Here is a 6,101-nt window from a genome sequence, read left to right on the forward strand (position 1 = left end):
CTCCCACAAACATTGGTCATTCCTCTTCATTTATACCTTATCTTTTGCTAAATATTATTACTCAGCTTGATCATTTACTATGTTATTGAGCTGAATTCACCCCAAATGATGTTTTTTAGTAAACAAATTTCTCCTTGAAGATTGATGGACAGACAGATAACCCAGATGATAGACATGCAGGTACAACAATTATTAAGCACTTAGTAGATGGTAGGCACAGTATTCTATCACAATCATTCCCCCAGTTGATGGGCATCCCCTCAATTTCCAATTCTTTGCCACCATAAAAAGAGTTGCTACTAATATTTTTGTCTAGATGGGTCCTTTTCCTTTTTCTTTGATCTCTTTGGGATACAGAACAAGTAGTGGTATTGCTGGGTCAAAGGAAATGTACAATTTTATAACCCTTTGGGTATAGTTCCATATTGCTCTCCAGAATGGTTGGATCAGTTCATAACTCTACCAACAATGTATCTGTGTACCAATTTTTCCACATCCCTTCCAACATTTGTCATATTCCTTTTCTATTATATTAGTCAATTGGATAGGTGTTAAGGTAGTATCTCAAAGTGGTTTTAACTTCCATTTCTCTAATCAGTAGTTAGAGAATTTTTTCATGACTCTAGATAGCCTTGATTTCTTCTTCAGAAAATTGCCTGTTCATATCCTTTGTCCATTTATCAATTGGTAAAATGACTTGTATTCTTATAAATTTGACCCAATTCTCCATATATTTGAGAAATAAGGCCTTTATCAGAAAAACTTCCTATAATTCCTTCCTCCCCAGTTTTCCGCTTTCTTTCTAACATTGACTACATGGGTTTTGTTTTTACAAAATCTTTTTAACTTAGTGTAATTAAAATGACGATTTTACATGCTCTAATGCTTTCTATCTCTTATTTGATCATGAACTCTTTATTTATAGATCTGATAGGTAAAATATCCCATACTGTTCTAATTTGCTTATATCGCCCTTAATGTCTAAAGAATATACCCTTTCTGACCTTATCTTGGTATGGAATATTACTATTTAAAAAAAGTCTCTACATAAAAACAGATCTAAACCACTGGAGGTAAACATTAACTGCTTATGAGTAAGCCGAATCAGTATAATAAAAATGACAGTACTATCTAAATTAATTTACTTATTCAGTGCCATACCAATCACACTACCAAAGATACATTTGTGGAGCTAGAAAAAATAACAAAAATTCATCTGGAGGAACAAAAATTCAAGAACGTCAAGGGAATCAATGAAAAAAAAGTGAAGGAAGGTGGCCTAGCAGCAGCAGGTCTCAAACTATATTACAAAGTGGTAATCATCAAAATAATCTGGTACTTGATTAGAAAGAGTGGTTAATCAATGGAATAGACTAGGTCTCTTTCCCAGAGATAAAAGAAAAGTCAGAAAGATCTATTTGTACAAAAATATTTTTAGCAAGTGTTTTTGTGGTGGCAAAAATAAACTGAGGGAATATCCACCAATTTGGGAATGGCTGGACAAGTTATTGTATATGAATGTCACGAAATATTATTGTGCTATATAAGAGATGAAGGGAAAGGTTTCACAAAAACCTAGGAAGACTTATATGAATCGATGCAAAGTGGAGTGAGTATAACAAGGAGAACAACATACATAGTAACAGCAACTGTGAAAGAGTTGGTAGCTGAGCAATAATACAATGATCCATTCCAAAGAACTGATAATGAAAAATGCTTTCCACCTCCAGACAGAGAATTGATGGGCATAGATTGCATATTGAAGCTTATTTTTATTTATTTTTCTTGCCTCCTTCCCCCCCCAGAACATGGATAATATGGAAATGTTTTATATGACTTCATATGTATAATTAGTATTCATCTTCTTGCCTAGAGGGTGAGAATTTGAAACTGAAAAATAAAATGTTAAAAAAAACTTATCAGTGATATAGATAAAGGAATAGATGTCATACACATGATATTAAGCTGGGAAGGAGAGCTAACATACTAGATGACAGAGTAAAGATTTAAAAAGGATCTCCAAAAAAAAGCTTTTCTAGATTTTACTAATTGACAACTTTACTAGGTGGCTGGAGGGGAGGGAGAAATAGAAAAAGTCAAGCTTCTACTGAAGACCCAGGGGATTAGTGTTATGGGAACATGACACATTGGCATCTACATTTTAGGATCTTAGAATGCCCCGTTTCCTTTTTTGTTGACTATACTGCTTGCTTATATTCTTTGTTCATTTTCCTTTTCAGTTTCCTAGATGTCAGAGAATATTAAGATGTTAGATGGATGCAAGCAAGGTTGTACAGTCCAATATTGTACTTGAATTACAAATCCCTTGTATGATCTATCTGGCAAACTGTCATTTAGACTTTGAAGACCTCTTATGAAGGGAAACCCACTGGGAATCCTTAACCAGGATTTTCCTACACCAGTGAAATTATAGATTAACCCCTTTCCTCCCCCAATTATTATACATATTTCATATTCTTTCAGTTTATCCAAATAGACTTACATACCCATTAAAATCATGCCTTCAAGTTCATTGGCCCTGGCAAAATATTCTGCTCAGTTACCTGTTCTTTCTTTCTTTTTTTTTTACAACTTCCTATCATGTCAATTTCATTTCATGGACATATAGGCTCTTCTCTATTAACACTTACTTCAAATATATCCTTTGGGGGGAAAAGTTTTGAAATCCAAAGGTAATTGGGAAGAAAGAGGAGTGCAGTGGAAAGGATGGATCTGGGATCAGAGGATCTGGTGCAAATAAAGGTTCTGGCACTTAATATGTAGATCTGGGACAAATCGTTAAGCTTTTCTAGGTCACAGTTTTTTCATCTTTACAAACGAAGTTCTGATTATTTAACCTTTATGATCTCTTCCAACTTTTAAGTCTATGATCCTGAGATAAATAAACTCTACATAAACTAATACACCTTTCATCACAGATATTATTTACCAGTCATCACCAATAAGTCAGGTTTGGGTAGACATAGAAGGGATTGTGGAAAGGTCATTGAACTTGGACTCAGAAGACAAGATGGAGAGAAGACTTTTTTCACCTATTAACTCTGTGAACACTTAGCTCCCCAAGTCTCTTTAATTCCCTTTAAATAAGGTGTGTGAGGAAAAGAAAATACTTTTATCACAACAGAGAACTTTGTAGCTATAAAATAGTTTATATAAGTATCAACTACTATTATGTAAAAGTTGGAGTGGCTTATCCCCTCCTAGTTATCTTTCTTAAAGTGTAGAATTTAGGGCTAAGTGGGTCCTTAGGGAATAATTTAACCCCCTCATTTTACAGATGAAGATCCTGAGAACCAGAAAATTTGTGACTTTGCCAAGGTTATATGGGCAATAAGCTAGGATTCAGACCTAGGTTCTGAGACAACAAATCTAGAGTCGTTTCTGCTTCTTACTGTGCCTTCAGTATTTGGCCATTATTTTGCCTCTATATCAACATTATCATTTGAAGTGAATTATTCCCAGAATATCAGACACATCCATATTCAAATATAGAGCACTAGACCTGGTGTTGGGGAGACTTGAAGTTCTCTATAAGACACTTACCATGTGATCTTGCTGGCTTCAATTTTCCCACGTGTAGAAGGGGATAATCATAGCACCTACCTCCTTTGTAAGAACGAAATGAGATTTTTGTAAGGCTTTTTGCAATCTTAAGTCATTACACAAATGCTAGTTGTTATTTACAAAGATGTATTCCAAAGGCAAGTAGAGAAAATGTTTGATTATTTTTGAGATTATCTGGCTTCTTCCACCAATAAGGATTTTATTTCATCACCCTAAAGTTTCACAACAGGGGCTCCTGTGGCATGGCAATACAGGTGAGGTTCAAGTTGATAATTTTTAGCCCACCTTCAATATTACTGTTTCAACAAAGGAAATAATCTTTTGAGAGAAAAGTTTTTAATGCAAGAGTACATTTATGTGACATCTGAAGATAATCTCAGTGAAGGGTCTATCAGCATTATTTTAAAATTTTGATTAAGGTAAGATAAAGTAGGTATCAACCAGCTACAAATTTACTATAATTGAAGGTTTTGTATTTATATAAAAGCACCAGATAATAGTTGAATGAAGGAAAACTTTAGGATTTACTCTTTTCCTCCATAAATGAAGTTATTCAAAGTTTTTTTTTTTACTAGCATTTGCTTTATCTTCTGGTTGGCTCCAGCCCATACCTGAGGACCTAGAGGGTCACAAATGGGACAAGAAGGATCCAGGCTGGTGACTGGAAGTGGAAGTGGTGCCACAAACTCCTTTTTTTTTTTTTTTGAGCTAGCCAGAATTTCTGCTAAGGGTACCTGCTGAGGACTGCCAGGGACAGGAACTACTGGGGCAGGAGTAGGAGAGGGACGGAGCTGCGGAGCGAGCTACGTAAAGGCTGAGCAGTTACCGTGAGTGAGAAAAGGAGGATCTTTGCCTGAGGTAGCCTGTTCTGTTTTGAAGGCTTGAGAATGTGGGCGTTTAGTGAATTATCTACATGTGCCCACTCCATGGCTACTGTGATGGCTTTACTTTCTGTTTTTTGCGACTCAGTTTTCTGGTATTTGGATAAATGTTCTAGCTTTGTTCACCATGTAGAGAGCCTGTTCCATTTTGTGATTAATAACCATATTAGCACATTTATAGTTACCATAGCCATTGTGAAAACTGAATTGTTGATATGGTGACCAATATCTAGATACTTCTATGAAGTGATTTCTGGTTACCCTTATGAAATAGTTATCCCTTCCACATCATGACTTTCCCCATCAGTTTTGATGTATCATGGATTGGCATAAGAAATGAAATAGGAGTTTGTGTAAGCCTCAGATGATACATAATGGCCAAAAGACAACACAAAAGTCTATGACCAAATACTTCATCCAAATTTTACAGTAAGGTACTGTAAACACCCCATAAAAAAAAAATTAAGACTTCTTCTCTGGTACAAAGAGAGGGTTAGAAAATTTTACATGGATTTTCTAGATTTTGGGGGGGGGATAAGGAAGGCACTGCACCCTTAACACCTGAGCTGTAGAAGGGATAACTGCATAACTGTAATGAATAAATGCATATGAGGTGTTGTTCTTAACTTATGTGACTTATTAGAAGTTAGTTCTTGGCCAGCTGGATGGGGAAAAAAATCTACTTTAGTTGGTGGAAAATTTCTTCTCTAATGGATACCACTTGTGGGGTGTCCAAGTATATATTAAACCAATCATCTGCATTATCAAGCTGGAATTTTTGCCAGGATTTACGAATAAGAAACTCTGTAATTTATTGTGCAACCAGAAACATTTTTTGGTCTGGACAAAACCAGTGAAGGGTAAGGGTAAGCCTACATGTTATCCATAAAGTTATTGCCTTGGGCATTTCAGTCCCTTTAAAATCTTAGGAGGGAATAAGGATGAAAAGGTCCAGTTGTGGGGAAAAAAGGAAGGAAATGGAAGAGAATTTATTACACAATCATGTGTCCATGAAATCATTTTTTTTGTTCATTTATCATTAAATTATGTCATTCAAATACTAGTACATATTTTACTAATTTTTCTGTCTTTTGACAGTCCAGTAGAGCCTAGTGACCTTTTCTGAGAATATTTTTAAATGAATGAAATATATAGGTTCATAAGAAAAACCAATTATATTGAAATGCAATTATCAAAAAAAATATTTTAAATCAACAGACCCAGATTAAGAATCCCTTATTAAAAAGAGAGGTTCATCTGAAACCAAATTCTAAAAAAGCTGTTTTGTACCTAAAGTATCATTTTACTGATGTGTAATAAAAAAAAAATATCAACTACTACATAGTAACTAACTAGTCATCACATTCCCAAAAGGTAATACACACGGACATTTTAAAGGCAAAATGCATTGAAGCTAGAGATGCATTTTCATTTCAAAGAAAAAACTTTTATATAATTAGTGATCCATAGTTCTTCTTAGATTCATTTCTCATCAATTAGACCCCTAAAGATGAATGAACTACTCTAAGGAACTGCAGGATAATAATGAACTAGTGACATTTTAGAAGAGTACTCCAGAAAAATTATTTCAATAAAATGATTATAGTCACCACTGATATTGTCTTAATGTCCTAA

The sequence above is a fragment of the Petaurus breviceps genome, unplaced genomic scaffold (genome assembly GCF_028583685.1).
Source record: "Petaurus breviceps papuanus isolate PSGF00001 unplaced genomic scaffold, PetGlider_PUasm1.0 37, whole genome shotgun sequence".
Lineage (NCBI taxonomy): Eukaryota > Metazoa > Chordata > Mammalia > Diprotodontia > Petauridae > Petaurus > Petaurus breviceps.